Source organism: Silene latifolia, chromosome 2, assembly GCF_048544455.1.
Source record: "Silene latifolia isolate original U9 population chromosome 2, ASM4854445v1, whole genome shotgun sequence".
Classification (NCBI taxonomy): Eukaryota; Viridiplantae; Streptophyta; class Magnoliopsida; order Caryophyllales; family Caryophyllaceae; genus Silene; species Silene latifolia.
In genome coordinates this window covers 193,598,098-193,612,011 of record NC_133527.1, presented here as the reverse complement: position 1 = coordinate 193,612,011, position 13,914 = coordinate 193,598,098, and positions in this window count along the sequence as shown.

Below are 13,914 nucleotides of genomic sequence, written 5' to 3'. Positions count from 1 at the left end.
AATTTATGATACTTTTTAAAACAACTAATAAAATGAAACAAAAGGAGTAACTTCTAATTCTGGCAAGTTCAATTAGTTTATATAGGAATAAGAATGAAAATATATACAGTAATTTATTACATTTGTTTCAGTCATTTGTTTATCGATATCTTAGTCAAAGGTAAATAAATAATTAGAACATAAGGAGCATTGATTATTTTTTATTGTAAATAATCAACTTTTCATTTTCTATATTTTCGTCTTTTGAGTGTACGACCACCCATGGACGATTCTAAAGGATGATTCATGTCAATCGGCCCTAATCATTTTGGGATTAAGGCTCCGTTGTTGTTGTTGTTGTTACACTTTGTTTGTAAATTTATAAGTTCCATTATTCTTTTACCCTTATTTTTATAACCTACTTTATTATAAAGTTCAGAAACTACATAACTAGTAGTAGTACATCAAATGATGTATAATCTACTTATTGGTCTGATTTTGATAATAATATTGTTTTTATTTTAGTATGGTTAGTCTGATCTGGAAAACACATTAGTAAAAGATTAAATTAGAAACTACTTCATTTGAAAATTAAGTTTTCTAAAATTCCCTTATAAAACTATTTTTGGAACAACACTTTTTTGGAAAAAAAAAACTCTATATTTGTAGTGATTAGATACACGGATACAAAGTGTAACATTTACAGTATTTCTCATATTTAGCAAACAAAATTAATTCCTAAAAGTTTATAAACAATTCCGTGAATTTTCACGGGTGTTATACTAGTTGAGATTAAAGATAACCGAGTAACCGAGTGACAAAAGGAAAGCGTAGTAGTCGGTAATCATCATCATCATCATCATCATCATCATCATCATCATCATCATCATATTCATTAAAAGAACAACCACAGAGCTGATGTGTCAGCCTGTGGTTGAAAGTCAATATGTCAAAGACAACTTTTTGATTCCTTATTTTTAGGCCCACGTTCCATATATGAATTAATTAGACATCAATTTTTGTTCAATTCCAAGTGCATCAGCTTCAAATCTTCAATTTAATTAACATATAATATTGGCATCTATAATAAATATACAATTTGTATCGCAAAAAATAATAATAATAATAATATACATTTTCACATATTATATAAATATATATTCCAAATTTAAATTTACTTCTGCATTTTTTAATTTCGAGTATTGAATCAATGAAGCGGGTAAAGAACCGGGTCAAATTATATATCCAAATTTACAATTACCGGAAAAAAAAACTATTAAATTTATAATTATAAATTTACATAAATTAAAAATCCAGAAAAATAGTTTATAATTATTAATTTACAAAAACTATTAAATTTATAATTATGGGACATAAATTCTAAATAGTAAATACAATTTCACTTAAATGATTGTAATTTAAGTGATGAACTTAAAGAAATGGGCTATTAAATACAAGGATATATAAATTCGAGTCTTTTTACATAAATTAAAAAATCTTCATATTATGGGACAGAAATTCATAAATATTCGAAAAATTAGTTTTTTTTTTACGTTTTAAAAGAAAATTAATTTAACATGAAAATCAAACCAAAAATTACAGATCTACTTCCAAGTTTACAATCATGGGAAAAAAATCACAATTATTAAATAAAATTAAAGAAACGGATAGTAAATGTTAATTATTAAATTCGTGCAAATTTTATAAATAAAAAAAAAAATCTTGACAAAATCCATAAAAATACAGAAATTAATAAAAAAGGAACATAAAAAAAATCAAAAATAAAAGAAAACTTAATTAAATTACAGAAATAAATTTAACAAGTATCTTTACCAAGTAAAAATGCTTAAACTTACTTGATAAATAGGTGCTTTTTTAATGTGGTAAAACAAAACAAACAAACAAATGTTACATGAAAGAGATGGAAAGAAATGCATAATTTGGAGAGGAAGAAGAGAAATAGATGAAAGCTGGAATTGTAAGCGGCGAAAGTGAGGTAGGTTTTATGAGGGTTTCTAAGAAAATGATTATATATATATGTGAGGCATCAAGAGGTTAAGTTCTTAGTGTTGGCAGTAGGTCTCATGAGAGACCGCTTGTAACACCCGCGAATTTCTCATTTTGACATTTAAAATTTATTTAACCATTTAATTACTTTATTTTATATTTTTGAATTATTTAATTTAATTGGATTTATTTTTAAACAAGATTTTTATAAAAGTAATATTTAAAGCTTAATTTATATAAAAATACGTGTTTTAGTCGGATAGTAATAATAATAATAATAATAATAATAGCGATTTTAATAATAAAATTCCGTCTGAAATTATAGTAGGTTTAAGATGAACCTCCGTCTAGCAAAGAACCGTCACATGCTCACATGTGAGACTAAACTTATCTACTCTCGACCTATCGCGTGTCGACAACACGCCCCTCAATTTTGGCACCCAATTAATATAATAATGATAAATTTACTCTCTCACTCTCCTCACCCAATTATACCCCGCCAACCCCTTCCCTTTATTTTCGAAAACCCTGTGACTTCAACAAAACGACACCTGCAAACAACAATTCCGCAGCTCAAAAACGCAAACCAGAACAAGCTCAAAAACCCATTAATGGCGGTCCTAAAATCCTAGATTTCTCGCTCAATTTTCGACCAAACTCAATAATTCTTGCACCATTCTTCTCCTTATCTCTTCCTTCATCTTTTGAGGTAAGAAAGACCTAGTCTTGTGGAGTTTTCGTCTCGACCCGTCTCATGAATGTTGCGTTTTAAGCTAATCTCGGCTGATTATTACGGTTTCTAGGTGAAGACTTTGAGGACCCAGAAGGAAACTCGTTCATAATAGACCATTCTCTCGAAGATTGAAGAAAATTAAGGTAACGGTGATAGGTTACTCGACAAATGTCGAAATTCCGTCTTGTAATCGTTTTACATGCTCTTGTTTAGTAAAGTTTAGTCCTTTTTGGTCTTCCTCTTGTATGTGGTTGAATTTGTGGTGCTACTGGTTATTTTACTTGACTATTTGGATAGTTTTTGACTCGTTTTCTACTGTATTCGGTTATGGAGGAGGGCGTCATTGGGTTCCCTGCAAATGTCCTGTTATGTGCAGCGGCCTGGCTTGTTTTTGTTCCTTTTTTTTGAGTTTCTTGGATGAAATATGTATTGGTTATTTGTACTCTAAGCGTGCTTGTTTCCGTCTTACCTTTGTCTTCAATTCCCGTCTTGATTTTGGACAAAAATGGCGGCCGGAACTTTGTTTTGTACCGTGACTGGTACTGCTTTTCTTCTCTGTTTTGGGACGGAAAATCCGAGTTTTGCCTGGACGATATTCGGTGGTCTTGTTCTTGGATTGTCGTCTTTAGTTAGCCCGAGTCGATAGTCAGCTGCTTCTTTTTGTTGTCGTTTCTCTTCCTCGACCATTCTCTAGAGGAGAGTTAAAACCTTTGCCTTAGATAGGTGATTATTCAATATAGACATTCAACTATGCATATGGAAATAAGGAGCATGTTAGGATGTTTAGGAGAGTTTATCAACGGTAGTGTTGACTTAGGTGGTTTGTAGGTATCACAAAATGTTCTGATTTTGGCAGGGTTGATATTTGATAGAATCATACACAATTAAGTGCCATTAGCCTTAGCCAATTCCTTATCTAATTAAATTGTGTATCTTACTGAGGTAAACAACAAAGGCCTGTAATGTCAGAGGCATTTACCTTTTTCTGCTCATGGAGTTGAATGGCAAGAAATGTGATTTTGGGACTGTTCTTGCGACGATTATGGACTGTTTTTGGGGCTGTTTTCGGATAGCCTAGTTGCGGCTGCATTTAGACGGGACTAGGCGGTTTCCATGGTGAGTTTGGGTTGTTTGTGGGTGGTAGTGAGTTGTAAAAAGGGGTGTGCCATTGAGCCGTGGTATGAGGACTCTTGGCGCAAAGTTCGGTTTATTTGAAATAATTAAATATCCGTCTCGTATTTTATATAACGTAAATCGTTAATATCGTCTTTCACATGTTTAGTTGTTGGGCTCATTTGATTGTGGTAAATGGACTTTTTATGCCCTATTAGTTGGACTAGTCATGTATTACGAGTTGGATTTGTTAGATTTTATCAATTGGGCTTGAAATGTTCACTTGTTCGGGCTTAGGATGGTTCACATATTGGGCTCATGAATGAGCCATATGGGCTTAGTCACATTTTATTCCGTAATTTCATATAACGTAATTCATTCATTATCATTTATTATATTTTATTTAACCGACGTGTTAAATTAGAAAATGGAATATCTGTTAATATAAGACAAGTATGAGTTATCTTTATCAAATAGTTATTTGTGAAGAGTCATAATCTGGATAATGCCGTGTATTGTCCTGTTGTGAGAGTCTTGGTCCTATCGGATACTAGGGGTGAGCTATAAGCCCTCTAGTTGCGATGTGATCGTCGGGATTGATGTTCCCATCCGTACTCATGGTGAGATGCAAGCCATGAGTATGAATGTGACATTAAAGATCCCGTGTCATATGATGTTTGCATGATTATTCTTACTCCTATTGTGACTCAAGTGTGACGTTTTACATTGTGTGACTACTTGACATTCCTTATTTACCCTTTTCGGACCTTTGGTTACGAGTGTGTGCCATGTTTCCGGATTGGGTTATCTTGAAGGAAATGTAGATTCATATACATACTAACATACTCTTATATGTCAAAATTAATTTGTCATAAAATTAAATGTGGATTTTATGCATGCAAACAATATAATAAAAGAGAAGAAATCATATCCTTACATTGAAATTTCGGTTCAAATGGGCACAAAAGAAATCTCCTTTTCTTTTGTTCTTGAGCTTTCCAAATGGAAGAACAAGGATTCAAGTGTAGAATCCCTCCCAAAAGCATATACCCAAGGAATACAACTTAATAAACCAATACTATTTAGATCTAGTAATAATAATGGTTTTACAATAAAATTGATACAATATAAATTGTATTTTCACTCTTGAAATTTCGGTCAAGAGGTGGTGATATTGTGAGTTTATTTCTCTAGAATTCTCATAAATTGTAGAGAGTTTTTCTTTGATTTTCTTACACTAGAAAAATAAGATAGGAGGAATGAATGATCTAAAAGAGAAGAGCCTTTCTCTCTTTTCTTGTTGGTGGCCGAAAAAGGGGGCATTGGGTAGTATGCCCAATGCCTTTTGTTTTTGCTCTTCACAAGAGACTAGGCATGCAAGCCTACTAACTAGTGTCATGATTGTGTTTTTATTTAAAAATAAATAACACAATATATACTAAACACTCACCCATATTTCGGTTTTAAGTATAAAATGGAGAATCCATTTTATTTTGTCATTTGTCACATGTAACATGTTATATGACATGTTACGATGCAATGTATTTTTATCATATTAAAAATCAACATACTCATAAAATATGTCATTTACAAAATCGACTAGTAATTCGTAATTACTTGTACCAAAAATTTCACCAATTTATAAATCGTATTTATAATAATTCATTCAATTTAATTGTTTCTTTAAACAATAATTTCATCCGAGTAATGATACAATTCGATTACTCGGACCGTATCTCATTTAATTACATTTCAATTTGATACGTAAATTATACTCACAAAATCATCCGTCAATTTTAAGCAATTTAATTAACTCGATCGGTATACGATTAATTAAATAATCAATTAAGAGTATTTCCCTATAGGTATGACCTAAGGGGATCAATCGATCACCACCGCCGCACGACAAGAATGTCAAACTCTAGTCGCCAATCATTACCGATATGTGTGGACCAGATTGATCGTAAAATATTACATCCCACATGTATTCTTAAAATGAGATTTAATAATGATATTTAAATCATGTGATCGCACTATTGTTGAGGACATATTTCCCAACAATCTCCCACTTGTCCTCGACAAGTGTGCGTCACCAATTCTCTTGTCCTATTACTATCTCCCACTCAATGCAAGGTGTCTTTCGGTCGTACTTGCAAGTGATCATATCTAGAGTGGTTTCCTCGATCCGGAGAATAACTGATTGACCGGATTTATCCACTCTGGATACCTTCCGAGCGTGGCCACGCATTTCCAATTCATTACTCCTCGAGTGGCCCTGAGATATTGTTATAACCCGGACAAGGGGATGGACAATTCCTATCGCACTCATTCCCTTCGACTAGCCACGACCATCATAACCCAAAATATGCCCATTTGACCCCATTTACGAAGGTCGTAGTAACACAAATCAAAGTTAATCTGAAACTGTGCCATCTTAGGTGAATAGTCTTTAGTCAAAAGAATCGACTCATTTGAATACTATAGCAGCTCTCGCCACGACCAGGCTATATAAATTTGCCAGAACTCTATAAGCGGTCATTAGGCCCGACAAAAAATTCCTAACAGTCTGCCTATGTGATCGACTAGTCATCTCACATGACTCTATGACATTTGAACTTGCCATCAATCGCATCACACTCTAGTCACTTCGAGACGTCACCTCATACAAGTGACTATGGGCGAATACAATGTTAATCCGTGTTCACTTTAACGGGGTTCAATTGTCACTACAACCCGTTTGGATGTAACAAAGTATAATAAAAGAGTTTTAAAATAAAACTCGAACGACAAATGCGATTATCACACATGAATAGTCAATGCCTGATTACTATTTCATGTTCTATAATCTGAATTGATCTTCTACGTAGTCGTTCATTTCAATTTAATTGAAATGACATGACTCATCATGTTTAGCCTTTGAGAAGGCTTTGGCTAGTAGGTTTTATCAACTTCTTGTACCTTACTCAACCTTACTACATACTCGTTTTCCTTTGTAATGTATACATTTGCATTACAAAACTTTCTGAGTACGTGTCGAGATCCAATCAAGACATAGGCCCTCTTAGCCTAAGAATAGCTCCCACTGTTTTCTCAGTGTGCGGGACTCATCCTCTTGCACATCTCATGATTGCAAGTGTACTCAATTTCCGTTATTAATACCTCTCATTGTTCTTTATTGCCTAGAACGATTCTAGAAAATCTACTTCTTAATTATCATAGCCACAATGGTATCTTAACCATCCTAATGTGTTTTGATTATGGTTTTGTCGGAAACCATGCGCAACCTCAATTGTCAATTGTCACTTGTGTAACATACTTACACAAAATTGCATCATAAACACTTTGCTTTACTTCCTTAATGCTTCTGCATGCACTTAAGGGTAATCTTTATGGCGTACTTGGCAAAGATTACTTAAATTCGATTTTGAAAACAATTCATCATACTCAAAGTATATGAAGTGTTATACATCATTACTCATTTAATTGATCCGCAGCGGAAGCAAATGAAATCAATCAAATATGTTCAATTTAATTGAACTAGTCATGAATCTTATCAACATAAGACTTCTTACTGACGCTAATATCATGTGGATTTATCTTCATAAATCCGGATATTCAAGATGTATTATAATACTCCAAAAGTCTTAAATCATTCTCAATGATCAATATGTCATCCACATATCGGACTAATTAAAATTTCCGTAACTCCCACTAAACTCCATGTATAAACACAACTTCTCGACTTATCGTGAAATGTTTTATCAGATGATCAAAAATGTTGATTCTAACTCATTATTGTCCTACTTAAGACCCTCTCTTAAGTTTCACACTATCTTAGGATTGCAAGAATCTACTAAACTCAAGACATGTATTGAATACATTCCTTCTAATTGAAGAAGTGGGTTTTAGATTCACTTGCTATGTATTTCATAACCTCATAATGAAACACAATCCCTAAGAAGATCCAAATAGACTTAAGCATTTCAATTAGTGCAAAACCCTTTGCAATCAATCAAACTTTGAAATTTGTCTTTATTAGTGCAAAACCCTTTGTCACTAATCAAGCCTTTTATTTTGGACTTTTATGGCTCTAAGCCTTGTATTGAGTTGTGACTTAAACACTCTTATGTAAGTCATATGTTCATTACTTTCTAGAAGTAATCAATTTGAATCAAACGATTTCTTTGTAAGTTATAAGCTCTTTACTTTCTTAAAAGTAGCATGAATCCATCATTTTCAACAATTTGACGAATTTAACCTCCTAGGTTTTAAAGAAACAACATCTTACACAAAATGTCTCATGTAGCCAAGAAAGACCAGTTTCTTGCGACATAATATTGCGACATAACATTCTTTGTGGCTCTTGAATAAATTCTCCCACTCTGTCTTCTAGAAATAAACTTGTATTTTAGAAAGACAGCTTCACGAGCCGCAAACCCGTCGTACTCGTGATAATTGAAAGGGAAAAATGAGCATTTGTTTCTTTGTGAAAACTTACAAATATGGTACATTACCATTTCATATCTCATATGATTCGATTTAGTGGAAAATAATTTAGACAAAAATGATAGAATCCCCAAATGGATCAAGTAACTCAAAGTAACTTGATTGAAATCCAAACCATATCGAATAGCGTTTGATTTCTTATCTAATCACACATTATTCCATAATGCGTGCTACGAGAGATTAACTTGTGATTCTATATCACATTTTCTTTGGCTTACATCAAAGTCTTTACTTTGATAATCCCATCACGACTAAATCGTGATTCCTTGAAATCTTTGAAGTTCTTCAAAGATTTCTCCTTTTACCTTATTAAGTGAACACACTAGTGTCAACTTAAATCGTTGGTAAAAGAAAATGATCAACCTATTTTGGATCAATGATTTACAACCTCGATCTCCTTTTTCAAACAAAAGGCACGAGACATCTTGCTTTGAATACAAGATACGCATATACCATTAACAATCTAATGGTTTCAAGAGTACTCGATAACTCTTTGCGTTCATCATTCCAAAATTTAAGGTTTAATTTTGGGTTACCAATTTGAATCTTACATCATCTACATGATATGGCATTCTAGTTTGGTTTAGAATATAATCACCTTGATAATGGGCTTGCCATACATCAAATCGTGGTGTATAGGGTCACAAAAAGTGAAACCTCTTTTGTATCGTAACAAGTTTATATTCTTATTTAGAGTTTATGCACTTAATAGTCACAATTAAGTACCACTTTAAATCCAAAAACTAGACTGAGTACACAATTACTCTATCTCTCGACTTCATTGTTGCTAGTCGTCATATTCTATTCATCCTATGTATCCAACACAATGATGAAAACCTCCACTGGTTTCTAATATTGACGAAGTAGTATTAGCAAAATTTATGTTTAATCAAATAAACATTTTTAAAGAAGAAGGTCCCATTAGATGTCCCACAACTAACTTGTTGATTCTTCAATAATTTGGGGTAGTTTCCTTTCTCGTGTCCAACATTTTAAGACAATGGAAACTTTATCGGTCGGGATTGATAGGTTTAGTATCGTTATTCTCAACAACTTTACTTTTAACATTACCTTGTATCAATTCCATTATTATCTTTACTTCTTGAACCTCGTTCTCATCTTAATGGTTTAAGAGAATGCTCCCACTCATTTCAATGAGTCTTTGCTTTGAGAAGCAAAATTGAATTCATGAAGATTACTCTTCATTTGTTCGTTTTAGTCTTAAAACTTTCATCGAAGTGGTTGCATTATTTTGGTCAATTACGAGTTCTGAAAATCTAATCACCAAAACAATATTATCTTTTCAAGGTACTTAATTCATTTAAGTATATGAAAAACAATCCATTGTAAGTAGATGTGTTAGTCAAGAATCAAAAACCTGTTTGATAATGAATAACTTTTATCTATACTCTTTATAAGAGATCCTTAGCAATGGTTCATTTGAGGTTTTAGAAGCAAATTCATATTTGTCTTTAGTTACGATATTTTAATGGAGATTTGAATCAAAACGAAAAGATATCGTATATGAATTGTGGTAAAGAAATAGAACAATATGATAACGGAATAGTGGAAAACAAAACATTTATCGTTTTATTAATACTTGTAAATAACAAGTAAAACATTTACATAGTGACCTCTACCCAACTATGATAAATGATTCCAAGACCCAAATTCATATTAACTTGGGCACGGTGTGGCCGATGAAACCCTTATCAATATAACTCGGTGGATTAACGCTTTAATCGATTCTACTTTTAGAACTCTTGGTCGATAATATTACATTAACATATATCTTTAGCCCAAAACACATTCAACAAGGGGACGGTGTGGCCGATGAAACCCTTATCGAAAAACTTTTGTTGAGTTCAATCCAAATTTCGAATAAATGTGTCCATGATCCAAACCCACATTAACTTGGGCACGGTGTGGCCGATGAAACCCTCATCAACATGAATTCGGTGGATAGACATTTATCACCCACTTCCCCTACGTAACAAGGTTTGTACCCCGGTGTGGCCGAGTGCACTCCCTCACGAAATAGGTTTTCATGGTTTCTACTATTTGGTAAGGCTATGTCTCAATTAATTGTTTTAGCGAGAGGTCATGTCAATTTATTATCTATCACGTTTTAAGTGAACTAAAGCGGTGAACTACGATAATTTTAATTGACACGGTCGATAAACTCGATAAAATAACAATGCATGTTTAGTTATGCCGATTTAGCGATGCATGTGACATAAAATAAAATGCAAGCATAAAAGTAAATAAATACTAGTATGGCCTTCCTAAAATAGAAAAACTCTTTAACTATTACAAATTCGGAAACCAACTCCATTGGTCCCTTGAACTTCGGTTGAGGCACGCATCTCGAGGTAACACCGTCTATATGTATCGCCATTCTTGAAGAAATCCGTCTTTAGGAACTCCGGAATGAATAAAATTACATAATAAATTACATAATTCCTATTATACATTTGTAACTAAAATAAAATAAATCTATTAAATTACAAAACGGTGATACGAGATCACAATAAAATTACAACCGAATCGATATTCCCATACATTTCGGGAAATACCAATTAAAATCTAAGGCCATACTAAGTAAAATTACATAATTCAAAATTACATAAATTTAAAATTATGACAATCATAAAGAAAATGCAGCATTATAATATGTATGAACATGCTCAATTTTATGCTAAATCGCCTTTAAATTGCCAATATCGTATATTACTCGGTTTTTACGGATTTGCGTGATTTCAACATTTTTATAATCACAAAAATGCATAAACTCATATTTATGCATAAGTTAATTACCCTAACCTCTTAGGACTCAAAATATAGTCTTCACTAATAATTTGACCATAATTAACCCATATTTTATAAAATTGTTCATAAATGGACCAAAAATTACAAGAATAAGCTATTAAACTTCAAATAAATCACAAAACTTCAAATAAATTCAAAATTTGAAATTTAAACTCATGAACATTTTGGAAAATTACCATGACACTCATAATGTTCAAAATCTTAGGTTAAAAAAAAAATTTCGAAATTTCCGGCAAAAACAATGTTGCGGTTTATCGATTTTAACTAAAATAATCATAAAACATGAGGAAAAATTATATTCATTAACTTTTCAATTTTAGATCTGAAAATGATAATAAAAAGCAACATTAGACGTTTTTCCTAAGTCATAGATTATGTTTTATTAATTTTCACTAATAATGTCACTATTTATGCTATTTTTCTTCAAAAATCCATAAATCATGCATAAGGCCTTCTTTATGGCCAATTATTTTACACACATCTTGTAAAATTGCATGTGACAACATATAAAATTTCTATGACCAGATTCGAAATTTAACTCATATTAACCTATTTTTCACTTTAAATCCGAATTAAAATGAAAAATCCATTTTTCGAGCATAACAAGTCCTAAAATTATGAAAATTTACAGGTTATCTCAAAATAATATGTGTCACAACATATCCAAAAATCAAGGAAAAATTCGAAGTATAGCAAATTTTAGACCAAAAATGACATTTTTACTCATAAAATCACATTTAAATGCCATTATTGTAAATTATGAACAATAAAAATCCGAAAAATTAACCAAAATATCCCAAAACACTTTAGGACCAGAAATATTAACATGCATGTAATGATTTCGTGATATATCATAATAACACAAAATTTACAAGTTTTATTTTGTTATTCTTATAACTCGGAAAAACTTTTAACCAATTTGCATGCAAACAACCGTGGCTCTGATACCAATTGAAGAAAATGTAGATTCATATACATACTAACATACTCTTATATGTCAAAGTTAATTTGTCATAAAATTAAATGTGGATTTTATGCATGCAAACAATATAATAAAAGAGAAGAAATCATATCCTTACATTGAAATTTCGGTTCAAATGGGCACAAAAGAAATCTCCTTTTCTTTTGTTCTTGAGCTTTCCAAATGGAAGAACAAGGATTCAAGTGTAGAATCCCTCCCAAAAGCATATACCCAAGGAATACAACTTAATAAACCAATACTATTTAGATCTAGTAATAATAATGGTTTTACAATAAAATTGATACAATATAAATTGTATTTTCACTCTTGAAATTTCGGTCAAGAGGTGGTGATATTGTGAGTTTATTTCTCTAGAATTCTCATAAATTGTAGAGAGTTTTTCTTTGATTTTCTTACACTAGAAAAATAAGATAGGAGGAATGAATGATCTAAAAGAGAAGAGCCTTTCTCTCTTTTCTTGTTGGTGGCCGAAAAAGGGGGCATTGGGTAGTATGCCCAATGCCTTTTGTTTTTGCTCTTCACAAGAGACTAGGCATGCAAGCCTACTAACTAGTGTCATGATTGTGTTTTTATTTAAAAATAAATAACACAATATATACTAAACACTCACCCATATTTCGGTTTTAAGTATAAAATGGAGAATCCATTTTATTTTGTCATTTGTCACATGTAACATGTTATATGACATGTTACGATGCAATGTATTTTTATCATATTAAAAATCAACATACTCATAAAATATGTCATTTACAAAATCGACTAGTAATTCGTAATTACTTGTACCAAAAATTTCACCAATTTATAAATCGTATTTATAATAATTCATTCGAATTTAATTGTTTCTTTAAACAATAATTTCATCCGAGTAATGATACAATTCGATTACTCAGACCGTATCTCATTTAATTACATTTCAATTTGATACGTAAATTATACTCACAAAATCATCCGTCAATTTTAAGCAATTTAATTAACTCGTATCGGTATACGATTAATTAAATAATCAATTAAGAGTATTTCCCTATAGGTATGACCTAAGGGGATCAACTGATCACCACCGTCGCACGACGACGAATGTCAAACTCTAGTCAGCCAATCATTACCGATATGTGTGGACCAGTTGACTGTAAAATATTACATCCCACATGTATTCTTAAAATGAGATTTAATAATGATATTTAAATCATGTGATCGCACTATTGTTGAGGACATATTTCCCAACATATCTTTCCTCTTTCGGACCTTTGGTTACGGCTGTGTGCCATGTTTCCGAATTAGGATATCCTTCCGCCTTTCTTCGGACCTTTGGTTACGGGTGTGTGCCATGTTTTCGATTAGAGGTTACTCGACCTTTGGTTACGAGTGTGTGCCATGTTTCGAGTCTTGGATACGATTGGTATATCGTTTGTCGAATCGGGTGACGTCCATCCCGAGAGTCTGGATCCAGGTTTAGACTAGGACCGTATTATGATCGTCGTCCTACCAAGAGGTTGGAGTCTAGATGGTTTGTCTTGTGAGTTCATACTAGGTATATGTCTTACACGTGTTGAGTCGGTCAATATGTGTTGGTTGACTTTGTTGTTCTACACCCTCGATTGCATATTCATTCTAACCTACCATGCCTATTCCATTGAGAAAGTACAATGCCTATCTCATCTTGATTATTCATTATATCTCCTTGTTCGTTATTGTTCATATATGATGCATGATTAATATGTTTAATTAAGTGTTTGTTACTTGCATTTCGACATCTTGTGGCCGGGAG